We start from the raw sequence: 15940 nt of genomic DNA, 5'->3' as shown, positions 1-15940 counted from the left end.
ACCTTATTAACGTCCGAAGGTGGTGGTCTTAATCTCTCGGATGACACGTCTGTTCAAAACTCTGTATGGGTATGAATAGCTCCGCTGGAGCAGCAATATAAACTCCCTTTAGCTTAGAGACCTAAATTTAAGGCTGAGTGATGGGCTCTCACCGCTGATCCCCAGAAGAGCTTTTCTCTTCAGAGGTCAAGTAAACATTCAGCTAACCATGGCACAGTTTCCAAGAGGAAAAGCCCACTTTCCCAAGCATAGAAGATGGCCCATTTGGTTTGGCATATTGAAGTTGACTATTTCCGAAAGCATCCTGCCATCGCTTGCGCAACTTAGTACAAAAAGTCTGTCTCTGAGAGAAGATGCTGTATAACCTGTGCTGATGAATTCAAAGTGATTCCACCAAGTTGTGGAATCTCTGGGCATGTTACAAAGGTAGATGAAACATGTAGAACTAAGGGGGGTAGAAGGTCCGGGTACCATTCTACCTGGGGACCCTCTTGATGCTATTAGAGTCATACTCTTGAAGATGTTAGTTCGTGTCAAAGTAGTTAAGCTCTTCCCACAAAGGTGTCGGTGTCTATACAAATAAATCAGTCTTTGTTTGGCCACTAAGCTGACTTTTCACAATTCACCACAATCCCTAGACCCTGACTGAATGAGAGGAGTTTGTCCCGATATCGTAAGAGACGTATGCCATTGGCGTGTACTAGTGCTGATATCAGAATAAACTCTGGTAAAGACTTGAGGGGCTTTTGAAATACGAACTTAAAGAAGTTTGAATTGGTACACTGCTAGGCCTGACAAAATTGGGCTACTTCCTTGAGTCGGCATGGATTGGGATCTGGAAATATGCATCCGTCAGATCGAAAGACATCATGAGGGCCAATGGCTTGATTGTCTGCCTGAATGTGTCAAGAGTCTCCATCTTTGGCAAAGTTTGTCATAAAAAACCTGTTCAGGTCTGAAGGTCTATGAATAGTCTCTCGTGCTCCGACACATTTTTTACCAGAAAAGTTGACTGAAGAAGTTTGGGGAGCCATCATTAACCTCCTGGTGAAATCACGCGAGCAAGCCTGTGTGTATGCTGAGGTACATGCGTGCACTCCGGAGAGCACTTTCTGCAGCATGACATGAACCTCTGTCTGGATAGCTAAGTCTTTGTCAATCACTGCAGTAGGACCAATGAAGAGGCTGGTGGTAAATTAGGAGGAGGAGAAATTGGTGAACAGGAAGCAGAACGAGGACTGAAGCATGTCCACAGTCTACTGTTCTGTCGTATATCATCATTCCCTCCTCTATCAGGGTTGTAGGAATCCTCCCACAGGCATGATCGTAGGACTGTTAACCCTCATGGAAAAGGAGAAAAATCATGGAATGCTCGGGTAGTTTCCATGCCATCCCTGCTCAGGGGCTATGCTAAGCCTGTCTTTATCATTAAAATGTTCTTGTATGTACTGCACTGTCAAAGCAAATACTTGGGCCCTCTTTCCTAGCCCATGTTGGTTGCACCTTTGACATTTCTGATCTGAAATGGTTGTTGTCAGTCAATATATTTTATCCTGGCATCACTAATAGTCTTTGGACAGTGCTGAAGGAAAACATAATTGGCTGTGTTTGTACGTATCTTTACTATTCAGCCCAAGCATACTTGGGAGTAAAGGGCTGAGTGCAACCACAGTCGGGGCTCACAAGTCAACTGGTGAGGTGGACGACGTGCCAATACCAAGGAGTGGACCAGCATGTGACTGCTCTAAGTTATATGCTTAGGTGCAACCACTAGAGTGGTGCCATGTTTGCTTGGCCCAAAAATACCAAACTGACCCATTCAGAAGTAATTTATATTCTTCCTAACTATGTAACCCTTAATACTCTACTTGAGTTTATATTTGTGTAGGAGCAATTATAAATTATTTTCATTCTGTTCGCTATCTAACTTTGCACATACAACCTCAGGTTGTATTTGTATGGGAACAAATGAGAGGGCTAGTAGTGGTATTCCCACAAGAAAGTGATCTAACAGGTAGGGGAGAGGATGCGTGATCAATCGCGACCAGGTGACAGTGTGTGCGACTGATTACGAGCAGTTAAGAGAGATGTGATTGATTGCAAGCAACATGTTGAGCAGTTGATGTTGCAGCTTGTGATTGTGCACCTGTGTTATGGCGTTCTCTAAATAATACGCAAACACCTAGTATATCTAGTATTGCTTTAATGGGAGAGCAAACTAAAGTGATGATGCTACTGTAAGAGCGAGCAATCGATCGCTAACAGGTTAGCAATAACAAACAAAAAGAGGTAACGTTCCAATGATGCTCGCATCACAAGCATGTGTGGTAACATTCCACAAGATACTTGCATCATGATGTCGTTCCAAAGGGGCACCGCGCAGTGGTATTGTTCCAAAGGTTGCTAGCAAACGAGAAGTTTCGTTTCGAAGATGATCACAGTCCTGAACAGCTGAGGAGAAAACAAAATAACGTGCAATTTATTTTTATTTTCTTCATTCTAGGTGGAGAACTGGCCAACCCTGTTTCTCCCATGGGCAGAGAAATGCTCATACTGATCGACTATATGTCCAAAGAGAAAGGGAATAACAGTAGCTTCGCTGCTCTATCACCTATGTAAAGGACGAAGGTTTCTACAGGAATTTGTACTGGAACAACTGCAGTATATTTCATAACCGTAATTATGGCAAACTGCTCACTCAGCCATGAAATTGTTTTTCATCTTATATCTCAGGTTTGGGCAATGCCCTACACCCAGTAGGGCAGGTAAAATGTATACTGGCACAATAGTTATGTCTAGTTGGTTGTGATTTTAACTTCCAGTGGCCAAGAAATAAATTACAGTTCTGTATTTAACGTTGGCGTGATGTGCTACACTATGAACCTACGATAGTGGACATAGATGGTCACAAAGCAGTAGGCTAATACGCTCCTTCTATGCACTTAACACTAACATATGCAAATGCAAGGGAGAGTGGAATGCTCGACGTGAACCTGATGTGCCAGTGGTCCTATATAACAATTGTCAGCTACTGTGTTAGAATCATTTAGGTTGATGACATTTGATATGTGAATATGGATAAATCTGATTTCCTTGTTCTGAGTCTGGGTATTGTTAGTACTGTAGGAATTTATTTTTGACCTTCATATCTTTTTCACTTTTAATAATGTTTTACTCAAATACAGGACTTTTTTTGGTAATTTTGCTTTCAAAATGACAAATTTGGAAGTAATTTGTATTTTTCCTAAGGATACAAATCGTTAGCTATTTATAGGGATTATCTTTCAGCGAAGCTTGAAGATTAGCCATAAAGACTTGTAAGCGAGGTGGAACTACCCTACCGCTAGTTAGTGGGGGTGGGGTGTAGTGGGGTAGCCAGCCACCCCACTCACATATACACACCTGTGTTGTTTCATTACATTTTATTGCAAACAGGACTCCCTGGGGACAGGTGATGGCGGGCCAACTTGTATAAATAGCTACAGGTTTGTATTGTTAGGAAAAATACAAATAACTTCTAAATTTGCCATTTGTTCTGACACTAAATACAAACCATCACTATTTATAGGGATTGACTCACACCTTAGGAGGATGGTAGTCCAGATCAAATGGGTGGTCTTTGACCTGGGGATTTCCGTACGTGCTCCACACGTAACAGAAAGAAACACTGACACCTCACTAAACAATTCATACAAAGCACGGTTAGCGGCCTGAATAATCTATGTGAATGTGTGATACTAGCAGTGTGACTAGTGTATGTAAGAATTCTTAAAAACGTAGGAATATGACAAATTCGTAGATAATTTGTATTTTTCCTAACTATACAAACCTTAGCTATTTACATGGGGTAATTACTTCGGTGTAGCTGAATAACGAGCCATAAAAGTTTTAACGAGGGTTTACTACCCTGCTGCTAGTTAGCGGGGGGTAGGAAGGGGTAGCTAGCTAACCCCTACCCCCTCACACACACCGGGGAATGCTTCACTTTGCTTAGAGGTAGGACTTATCCCGGGGGACAGGGCTGGCGGGCACATATGTGTAAATAGGTAAGGTTTGTATAGTTAGGAAAAATACAAATTATCTACGAATTTGTCATTTGTTCCGTAACTGAAATACAAACCACGCTATTTACATGGGGTGACTCAACCCTTAGGAAGGGCAGTAAGTCCCCTGCCATACTGGCTTTGGCTTGCCCGGGGACCCCAAATTCGAGTATGTAAGTACTCAAGAAATAAGGGGTCCCTGCTCCTCGCTGGCACGCTGTGAAACTGCTGCGGCCTACATAAGCTGTGTGTGAAGGTGAGAAGTGACTCATCCTAGGAAGGTGACCTGGAGTTCTTCAGATGGAAATCTAGGCTAGGACTCTCCCAATACCACCTCGTCAGGGTATGGGGACATGACAGTATTACATTTTAATACTAGGAACACAAGGGAGCATGGCTTACCTGCAGAGGTTCGAGGTAAGCTGTGCAGAGAACCCAGGATGCTGCTTTCTCCTAGGGAGGAGAGGATGAAGAAAAGAATAAGGGCCAGACAGATCTTTTCATTCACGCAGACTAAAACCGGGTAACAATGCCCTCAACCTTCTGCTACTTGTCCATTAAGGAGCCTGAGGTTAGACCAGCTGTTGTGCAGCCACCACAGGGCCGATAGAGAATGTATCGAGCCTCCTGTGTGTCACGTCTTGCAGGTAGTGGGCCGTGAAGGTGGTCTGACGTTTCCACACCCCAGCTTCAAGGACCTGCGTCACTGAATAATTCTTCTTGAAGGCCAGGGACGTAACTATGCCCCTGACATCATGCGCTCTAGGGCGACGTGACGGAGGAGGGTCAGAATTCAAGGCCAGATGTATCACCTTGCAAATCCAGGCAGAGATGGTATTCCTGGTGACCCTCTTCTTCGTCTTCCCGGTGCTCACGAACAGGGCTTGCACCTGGGGACGAACTGCAGCTGTTCTTTTAAGATACAACCTCAGACTCCTCACTGGGCACAGTAGGAGATGGTCTGGGTCACCTGTTACAGAACGGAGACTCGAAACCTGGAAAGAGTCGAACCTGGGGTCCGGCACTCCCGGATTCTGAGTCTTGGCAACAAACTCAGGGACGAAGCTGAACGTTACCTTCTCCCATCCCCTTAAATGGGCGATGTCGTACGAGAGACCATGAAGCTCACTGACTCGCTTGGCCGAGGCCAAAGATAGCAGGAAAACCGTCTTCCAGGTAAGGTGGCAATCTGAAGCCTGGCGTAATGGTTCATAGGGAGGTCTCTTCAGAGACCTGAGAACTCCAACCACGTTCCATGGAGGAGGTCTCACTTCCGACTGAGGGCAGGTAAGTTCATAACTCCGTATGAGAAGGGAAAGTTCCAGCGAGGAACAAATGTCCATTCCTTTAAGCCTGAAGGCAAGACTTAAGGCTGAGCGATAGCCTTTCACTGTCGAGACTGAAAGGCGCATTTCCTCCCGCAAATACACGAGGAACTCTCCTATTGCTGGAATAGTGGCATCGAGGGGAGAGATACCCCTTCCACGACACCAACCACAGAAGACACGCCACTTCGCCTGGTAGACCCCTGCGGATGAATTGCGCAGGTGACCAGACATCCTGTTCGCAACTTGTTGCGAAAATCCTCTCTCTGTGAGGAGATGTTGGATAGTCTCCAGGCGTGAAGTCGAAGCAAAGCTACGGGTTTGTGGAAGATGTTGGCGTGTGGTTGTTTGAGTAGCTCGTGACGTGGAGGAAGTTCTCTCGAAACCTCCGTGAGGAGTTGCAGAAGGTCCAGGAACCATTCTGCGTGATGCCATAGCAGAGCTATCAGGGTCATTGAAAGATTGACCGATATTCTGGTCTTGTTGAGCACCCTCCTCATCAGACAGAACGGGAGAAAGACGTACACATCGACGTTGTCCCACCGTTGTTGGAAGGCATCCTGCCAGAAAGCCTTGGGGTCCGGGACCGGGGAGCAGTACAGCGGGAGCTTGAAATTCAGCGCTGTAGCGAACAGATCCACTGTCGGGGAACCCCACAGTCAGGACTTTGTTGGCTACTTGAGGATCCAAAGACCACTCGGTACTGACTATCTGCGTCGCTCTGTTCAGACTGTCGGCGAGCACATTCCTATTACCTGGAATGAAGCGAGCTGCTAGCGAGATCGAGTAGACTTCGGACGATCTCAGGATCTCTACTGCAAGATGGGATAGCTGTTCCGAAAAGATACCTCCCTGCTTGTTGATATAAGCCACCATTGTGGTGTTGTCGCTCATCACCACCACAGAGTGGCCCGCCAGGACTTGGTGGAACTTCTGAAGTGCCAGGAACACGGCCTTCATTTCTAGCAGGTTTACGTGAAGGTACTTTTCTGATTCTGACCACAGGCCTGAGGTCCAGTGGTTCAGAACGTGGGCCCCCCACCCTTTCTTTGATGCGTCCGAGAACAACATCAAATCCGGGGAAAGGACGAGTAGATCCACTCCCTTTCGTAGGTTCTCGTCCACCACCCACCACTGAAGGTCCGTCCGTTTCGCAGGACCCATAGGGATCAAAGTGTCCGGGGAATCGTGACCTTGATTCCACCGGGACTTGAGTCACCACTGGAGGGATCTCATTCTGAGGCAACCATTGGGAACGAGACGGGCCAGGGAGGAGAGGTGGCCGAGGAGACGTAGCCACGATTGGGCTGGGAGTTCTTCTCGATTGAGGAAAGGTCTCGCGACCTTCCTCAGCCTTGCTATCCTGTCGTCTGATGGGAAGGCTTTGTGGAGATTGGTGTCTATGACCATGCCTAGATATACCAGTTTCTGAGAGGGCTGCAGAAGACTTCTCGAGATTTACCATGATCCCTAGATCCTGGCAAACTTCGAGGAGCCTGTCTCGGTGGCGAAGAAGGGTTGCCTCCGAGTCCGCTAGGATCAGCCAGTCGTTCAGATAACAAAGGAGACGGATGCCGATCCTGTGAGCCCACGAAGAGATGAGGGTGAACACTCTGGTGAACACCTGAGGGGTCTGTGGAGAGACCGAAACACAGCACCTTGAACTGGTAGATCTTGTTGTCTAGGCAAAATCTTAGGTACTTCCTTGAAGACGGATGGACTGGGATCTGGAAATACGCGTCCTTCAGGTCCAGTGTACCCATGAAGTCTTGTGGTCTCACTGCGAATCTGACCGTGTCTGCCGTCTCCATACTGAACGGAGTCTGCTTGACAAACCCGTTCAGGGTTGAGAGGTCGATGACTGGTCTCCAGCCTCCAGATGCCTTTCTCACAGGAAAGAGTCAACTGTAGAAGCCTGGGGACCTGTCTACAACCTCCTGGAGAGCGTCCATCTTCAACAAGGTCTGTACTTCTGCCCAAAGGGCTTGCTCTCTTGCCGATCCCATGACAAGAGAGCTCAACGACACTGGATTCGCTGTCAGGGGAAGTAGAGATCTTGTGAACGGGACGCGATTACCCAGAGCGATCAAGGAAATCGTCCAGGCATCTGCCCCGAGTTGCTGCCACCTTGTCGCACAACTTTGTAGGCATCCCCCTACTGGTGGACATGCAGGGGGACTGCCAACCCTAGCGTTTACAGTGAACCCACGTTTATCGCGGTAGATAGGTTCCAGACCCGACCGCGATAGGTGAAAATCCGCGAAGTAGTGACACCATATTTACCTATTTATTTAACATGTATATTCAGACTTAAAACCTTCCCTTGTACGTAGTACTGTTAACAAACTACCCTTTAATGTACAGAACACTTAATGCATGTACTACAGTACCCTAAACTAAAACAGGCACAAATATTAAAGGCGATTTTATATCATGCGTTTCCTAAACACGCCAAAAAGCACGATAAAAAATGGCAACCAATGTTTTGTTTAAGTTTCTCTGATCATAATGAAGAAACAAACGCATTTAGTGTACACATCTGTGTATAGGTTAGTTTTTGCATCGATTATATTGATTATACAGTACAGTGAACCCTCGCCACTTCGCGGTTCGACCATCGCGGATTCACCACTTCGTGGATTTTTTCCATAACCCATATATATACAGTAATATATATATATATATGTATGCATGTATTTATGTATTTATGTATGTATGTATATATGTAGGTATGTATATGTGTATACATATAAATATATATATATATATATATATATATATATATATATATATATATATATATATATATATATATATATACACACACATATATATATATATATATATATATGTATATATATATATCTAAAGTAGGAAGATGTGATGTAGTTCTAAGGGAAAAGTATGGGAAATATGTCTGGGTAATAAGCAAAGCTCTACCTCCAGTTTGTTTCTTCATTATGATCAGAGATAAATGTAAACAAAACATTGGTTGCCATTTTTTATCGTGCTTTTTAGCGTGTTTAGGAAACGCATGATATAAAATCACCTTTAATATTTGTGCCTGTTTTAGTTTAGGGTACTGTAGTACATGCATTAAGTGTTCTGTACATTAAAGGGTAGTTTGTTAACAGTACTATGTACAAGGGAAGGTTTTAAAAGTCTGAATATACATGTTGAATAAATAGGTAAATATGGTGTCACTACTTCGCGGATTTTCACCTATCGCGGCCGCGTCTGGAACCTATCTACCGCGATAAACGAGGGTTCACTGTATGTTGATTTTGTTATTACCAATGTTTTACTTAATTTTTCTTAGGACTTCCAAATGAAATGTTTTTCTTTATGACGCCGCCTGAAACGACGGCGTCATAAAGTACGCTCAGTAAACGACCACGCTCAGTAAACAAAGAAGGCATTTAACGCGCATGATGAAAGTGATAAATAATGATATTACAGTAAAAGCTTTTAAAAAATATGTTATTACAAATATTATTTACCGTATCTATATAAAATCATACAGTACATACTGTACGTAGCAAAGCAGGAAAACAATTTACGAGAGAGAGAGAGAGAGAGAGAGAGAGAGAGAGAGAGAGAGAGAGAGAGAGAGAGAGAGAGATTGTTTTACGTACGTAAATGTAAATTTTAAACAAAAAAATATGATAGGTTACAACATGTATACTCTTCAGACTTTTAAAACCTTCCCTTTAACTTAATGCATACAGTACTAAACAAACTAAAACAGGCACAAATATTAAAATCTTAGATTATTAAAGTAAAAAATAAAGATTGTTACTGTACTCACCACGAAAGAAGTTGAAGAAAAACTTGAATGATGATGGCGATGAATTTGCTGCACAGTAGAAATGATGATGATGAAGCTGATGATGTCTTCTACTGTGCAGCCAATGATAGTATTTTACGTCTCTTCAGACGGAGGTGTCTTTTCCTGGGACACCTCTTCAACTTCTTCCTGGGAAACTTCTTCAATTTCTTCGAAGGCGTACTAGCAGGAGGAACTGGCTCTTTTTTGCGAGGCTGGAAGAACGTTGTGATCGGAAGTTGCTGCCGCTGCTTCTTTTTTCGCTCTAAGAGCATCCTGTAGGGAGTCATGTCTTCATCGATCTTGTTGCAGAATTGCATAGATCGAACCATATCCTCGTCCCACTCTTGCAACATTTCTTTCACCTCCTTTATATGGATGCAGACCTTGGCAAGCCGTTCTAATGTTAAGCCCGTTTCTTTGACATTTTCTTGGGTCTCTTCCTGTGTTTCGCTCTCTTCTTCACTGGCCGATTTCGTCAGGTCTTCTAGGTCTGCGTCAGTTAGCGGCTGGGAATGGCAGTCCAACAACTCGTCGACGTCTTCAGTCGTCATGTCGCCAAACCCGTCACCTCCAATTATCGCAGCCAACTGCACAGATTTGCGTATTGCAGAGTGTTGGATTTCAGACGGAGTAGATCCCTCGTCGGCGTAAACAATCTGGGGCCACAACTTCTTCCAGCTCGCATTTTTCGACTTATAAATAAGCGCCGGCTTTAGCAAAAATCCAGCAGCATTGCCACACATCACGAGGGTAACGCGATCCTTAAATGCTTTAAAGCCAGAGGCTTTGGCTTCTTCTTTGAACAGGAAAGTTTGCGACGACATTCTCTTCCAAAACAAGCCGATCTCATCCATATCAAACACTTGTTCCAGCTTGTATCCACCTTCGGCGATAATATTCTTGAATGTCTCTTTCACGTAAGTTTCAGCAGCGGCAGTGTCAGCGGAAGCAGCCTCGCCATGCAGGGAAACGCTTTTCAGGCCGAAGCGTTTCTGAAACTTCGCGAACCATCCTTTGCTGGCGGAAAAACGTTGTTTCTGACGCTGAGAATCAGTGGATGTCCTTGGTTGAGGTTCATCTACATCATCATCTTCTTCAGCATGGTCGCCATCGTCGTCTTGAGGTTCCTTTGCCGCAAAATTCTCATACTAGCTTAAAGCCTTGGTTCGGATGGTGTTCGTATCCAAGGCTATGTTCTTCTTCCGGCAGTCGGCAATCCACACTGCTAAAGCACCTTCCATGCGTACGATCGTTTTATTACGCGTGGTAACGACTCGCTTCGCTGATCTGCTAAAGGTGATTGCAGCCGTCTTTCTAATGTTCGCCTCGTCCTTCTTGATATAGCGAACGGTGTATTCGTTGACTCCAAAATGGCGGGCTGCGGCCGCGTAACTTCTACCGTCTTTTAACATATCGAGAAGCGTCACCTTCTCAGCAATCGTCATCATCTTTCGGTGGCGTTTAGGCTCACTACCAGCCTTAGTAGAAGCAGAACGCTTGGGAGGCATTGTACAGTAGGGTTTAACAGAAAGTTCAACAAAAAGTTCAACTTAAAACAGTCACGCACAGCACAGATTAAAGTTCACAATAACTTAACAACATCTACACAGCGATACGGCGGGAGACAAAGTGACCGCGAATACGTAGATGCTGGAAGTTGGAGATGCGGGCAAAACACCAATCACAGGCTAGATTACAAAACTTGGTTTCTGATTCGTCATCTATCAGCGCTTGAACCAATCACAACCCGTCTTATATGCTACGTAGGTTACCAATTCAAAGTACAAGGTACCCTACGTATACAGTAATAATTATAATAATAATAATAATAATAAATAATGATAATAATAATAATAATAATAATAATAATAATAATAATAATGATAATAATAATAATAACAATAATTTTAATAACAACAACAACAACAATAATAATAATAATAATAATACAGCGTTACGTACGCTATTTTACGCTTGTTTTGTTGTAGGATATGTCTCTCTCTCTCTCTCTCTCTCTCTCTCTCTCTATCTCTCTCTCTCTCTCTCTCTCTCTCTCTCTCTCTCTCTCTCTCTCTCTCTCTCTCTCCCTCTCTCTCGTACGCTTATTCGAGATGTGATTTTTGCAACAAAGAATATTATTGGATGCAGTACTACGTACTGTACGTATACATACAAAAGATTCATGGAAAAGATGCACATCCATTATATTTGTAATACATTAGTAGCCATCAGCAGCCTTACACCATTCTAATATGGTATGACTGCATCTGATTTGCGTTTCATGTTCGATTTAATTTTACTACGTACTGTATACAGTACTGAATTATCGTATGATCACATTCTCTTTTCGTGTTTTATTTCTTTCTGTACTGAATTATATGTCATATGTAATGCAATGAACAATCAGTAAGAGCAGATATTACTAATTACAGTATTAATGGAATTACAGGTAACGAAATATCGTATTTGGGGTCTTCAGATATCGCGGTATTTTCAAAATTTCCGGAAAATCCGCGATATGTATATATATATGGGTTATGAAAAAAACCCGCGAAGTGGTGAATCCGCGATGGTCGAACCGCGAAGTAGCGAGGGCTCACTGTACGGCCTCGGCTGTTACCTCTAGGGCTTTTGCCTCCCCTGGAGGACTTCTTGCTCCTTCTGCTCTTGGCAGGAAAGGGCTTAGACACCTTCGGCTTCGCTGCAGTGATCTTCTTCGTGTCCTTAGCTGGACGGGGCTGTTGAGCTGCTGGAGGTTTGTAGGGCCTCGATGTCAGGGCTCTATGGATGAGGGAATCCTGGTTGGACTTCCTCCACCTCTCAGCGGTAAGCTCCACGTCCTTAGGCTCAAACAAACTCTTACCGAACACGGAATAGTTTCTGAGCCTGCTAACCTCCTAACTGGGAACCTTCTGGTGGAACCTCTCAGCCACAGCGTCCCGACGTTTGAGAATCGTATTGGCCCACAAGCTCGAGACTTGGTGGGCCAGAAACTCAATGGTCCGTGTGCCTGAGAGTAAGAAAGTCTCCAGTGCCTTCCTGGTGCTTTCTTTGGAGAGGTCCTCAGACCACACCAGGATGCCCAAAGACCCCAGACAGATGTCAAGCCACGAAGTTGCCTGCATGGCACACTTAGCGACCTTCTCCTGGCTTAGGATCTCAGTAGCTGAGTAGGACACGTGCCGGTTGGAGAGTCTCTCTAGAGGGACTCCCCCGGTGAGTTCTTCCACAGAGTGATGCATCGGAAGACCCAAACAAGACTCCTCAAGGATCTCAAAGTACAGTACCTCCTCTGATGGACTCGAGGAGGAGGGAGGAGCTTGTTACCGGCGCTGGATCTGCTGGAGGAGGCAAGCTCAGAGAGCTGGCCCTCGACCTTGTCCCTGGCATTCTTCATCCCCTGAGACCAGGGCAAAGCTGCACTGGCCCTAAAGGGTTTCTGGGTGCCGTAGACACGGTCCAGGATCGTGTCCTTACCTTCACGAGGAGGAATCTGTAAGTTTACTTGTGAACGAAGGTTCTGGAGTGGGAGGTGAGACCTTCCGGACTCACCAGTGGTAGCTTATACACCCCCCCCCTCGGAACCCCCCAAGCGGCGGCGCGAGCCCTAAACCACGCCCCCTTGGGCAGAGTTACCAGGGACGAGCGGGTTGACTCGGCAATGGAAGTCACATTTTTGAAGTTGTAATAGAACAAAAAATAACACAGAAGTGGTTGAGCTTACCTTGGTTGTGCAAGTTATGAAGGAATTACTGTGAAGGTGCAAATTGTTGGTCATAAAGGTCTTTTTACTAGTTAATTCAATCTTCTTGTGCTCTCTTGGTTGATATGAATATTGAAAGATTCCAGTTAGTTTGTTTTCTGTGAAATAATAGTGATTGTATGTGTGTGTTCTTGTATATAACCTACTCTGTTGAATTATGAAGTTGTTAGAATATTCCCTCCTAAGTACATGGTCTCCTCGGCTCACGGGGGAAGGGTTGGAGGGTGACCCAGACCTTGAGTCCGGAAGGTCTCACCTCCCACTCTAGAACCTTCGTTCACAAGTAAACTTACAGTTCTGGAGAGGGAGGTCTCAACCTTCCGGACTCACCAGTGGTAGCTAGGCAGATGCTTCAGGGGGCTTGAAGATGAAGTCCAGTGACCACAGCATCGAAAGCTCCCTGTAAGCCGAGGAGAGCATAGTAAGAGCTGAAGACAGAGTCGCTTCTCCAATTCACTCTGGACATGATTTCTTGTATAGATACTCCATTGTATAGCAGTCTTGATGAAGCTTGACCCCTTATAGAGTGGAAATTCGTTGACTGTTTAGTTGCATTTGGGTCGGCTCTGAAAATGCACTCCCTAAAAAGTTGTCTCATTTTTTGTAGAGACATTATCTTGAAGTGTTCATCTAGCCATATGTGGTCTTTCCTGTCTATGTTTCTTTCCATACAGACTTTGTTTGTGTATTCCAAATAGAAGTTCAATTGTCTGACTGGACATATTTTTGGTCTGTTAGGAAGCTTCCTAAAGCTGATCTCTATTGGCGTGTAGTTGTTCTTTTGGTTTTTTGCCATGAAGGAAGGGTGGTTCCGTAAAACAATGTGTTCTGGGGTGAAGGTGCTCCTGGAAATGCAGAGATTGTTAAATTGATTTGCTCTTAAAGGGCAAGCTAAGGCTACTAGGAACAAGGTTTTCTGTGTCAGTAGTAAGGTAGAGTTATCTCTCGTGGTGTTGAGAAACGAGATTACTTTGTCTAGATCCCAGCCAGGGAACTGGTGAGAATTTCTAGGCTTCCTTCTATTAACTCCCGATATCATTGCTTTGACATATTTGTCTTCTGCAAGACAGTAACCTGGGAAATAACCTGACAAGATAGGACCTAAAGCTGCTCTGTAGCTCTTCAGGGTATTGTAAGACAGTCCCTTGTCTATAAGGTGATTGAAAAATAAAATAATTGCTAACAGGGGGAATTTGTTGTCTCTTCCATACTCCTTGTGAATGAAACTTTTAAAAATGTTATATAGGTTTTCATACTTGTGCAAGGAGCTGTCCCTCAAGCTGACAGCAATTTTGGAGCAAACCTCAGGAGGAAAGACATTAGGGAGCTGATCCTTTAAATTTTGAAGGCGATCAAAGTTGATTGGAGCTTGGCTGAGGGTGAGATACAATCCTTGAGAACTATCTGGTAGTCTTCGATCTTCACAATATATCGTTTGTGCTGCTTCGCGACTGACCTCACTAATGGAATCCATGGTTCCGTCCCCTGCGATATGGTGCAGAAAAGCATATTATTATTGCATTCTTTATAGATTTTAAAAGCTACTTTGTGTAGTAAGAATCCTGGTAGAAAGGCATAGAGAGGTGTTGATCCCTTCCAGCTAATCGTAAGTGCATTATTGCTGATGGCTTTTTGGTTTGGAAGAGATGAACAAAACTTTTTGCACTTAGTATTGAAGCCATTTGGGAACAGATCTATTTCTGGGGTGAAATTGAAGTCAGAGCAGATTAAGGAGAATAGACTGTCACTGAGGGAAGTTTCTGTGTGAATGGAACCCAGGTCCCTGGAAAGTGAGTCTGCGATGGTGTTACTTACTCCCCTGATCCATCTGGAATTTATCTGTATGTTGTGATCCTTCATGGTACTAAGTATTTTCCTGACCAGTTCATGAGCTAACTTGTTTCTGATACTACCCTGTTTCCTTAGCCAACAATTAGTAACCTTTGAATCAACATGTATTAAGACTACCTTGTTGTATAACCTTGTGGTGAAGTGTTCCAAAGAATAGAAGCAAGCTAATAACTCTCTTACATTGATGTGAAGGGAGGATTCTTCATTTGTCCAAGTTCCATTTATTGAGCGCATATTACCCGCTATTACTAATGCACCTCCCCAACCCGGGTTGGAAGCGTCAGTGAAAAGTTCTGCATCTATTTGTGGTTTTGGAATGTTAACCTCTCTGTACATTTGTCTCTGTTCCCATGACTTTAGGTATTTTTTGAAGGTGTGGGGAATGATTTTGTACCCTGAATTAAAATAACTGTGGTATCTGTGGAGATATTTAAGATGGAATCTTCCCAAGCTTGTATAGGATGCACTGAAATTTAAAGCTCCGATTAACATTTGATAGGAATGCAGGTCAGATTTAACAGAGTTGGAGAAAGCTTTGGCCAATTCGACACACTTCTCTATGTTTTTCCCACTGGGATTCATAGTTTTCTTAATCATATTGTAATGCACTCCTAAAAATTCAATTCTTGAGTCGGTTCAATTGTAGATTTTTTAAGTGAGATATTCCATCCTAGGTCTGACAAGATCTTAATGACTAGCTGAATGTTCTTTTTACATTTTAAATAATCTTTTGAAATATATAAGAATGTCATCAAGATAATTGAATATTAAGATGTTATATGAAATTCTAATATACTTGATCACCGTGTACATTATCTTTGAAAAAATATAAGGGGCTGTCTTTAGTCCAAAGGGTATCACAGTCCATTTGAACTTCCTTATACCTAGTTTGAAGGTTAGAAATTTCTGGCTACTTGCATGTAATGGAATGTGCCAATAAGCATCTTTTAAATCTAGTTTGCAGGCCCAAGAGTTTAGATGTAGATAGGGAAATATAGTATTGGCCTTGAGCATGGTAAAAGAAGGTTTTTTAATCATGGTGTTGAGCACCTTCATGTCAAAGATTAGTCGTACTGTTCCATCTGGTTTTAATTTATAAAATATGTGGTTGGAGTAGTAAAAGGAAGTT

The 15940-nt window shown here is 43.7% G+C and overlaps 1 pseudogene; it reads right to left on the bottom strand.

Moving 5' to 3' along the window:
• Positions 1-1356: 1356 nt before the first annotated feature.
• LOC137614516 (U6 spliceosomal RNA) lies at positions 1357-1469 on the bottom strand (annotated as a pseudogene).
• Positions 1470-15940: the final 14471 nt, after the last annotated feature.

This window comes from Palaemon carinicauda, chromosome 20, assembly GCF_036898095.1.
Source record: "Palaemon carinicauda isolate YSFRI2023 chromosome 20, ASM3689809v2, whole genome shotgun sequence".
In the NCBI taxonomy this organism is placed as follows: domain Eukaryota; kingdom Metazoa; phylum Arthropoda; class Malacostraca; order Decapoda; family Palaemonidae; genus Palaemon; species Palaemon carinicauda.
Note: the sequence above shows the minus strand (reverse complement) of the source record. Positions and strands in the feature narration are given on the sequence as shown.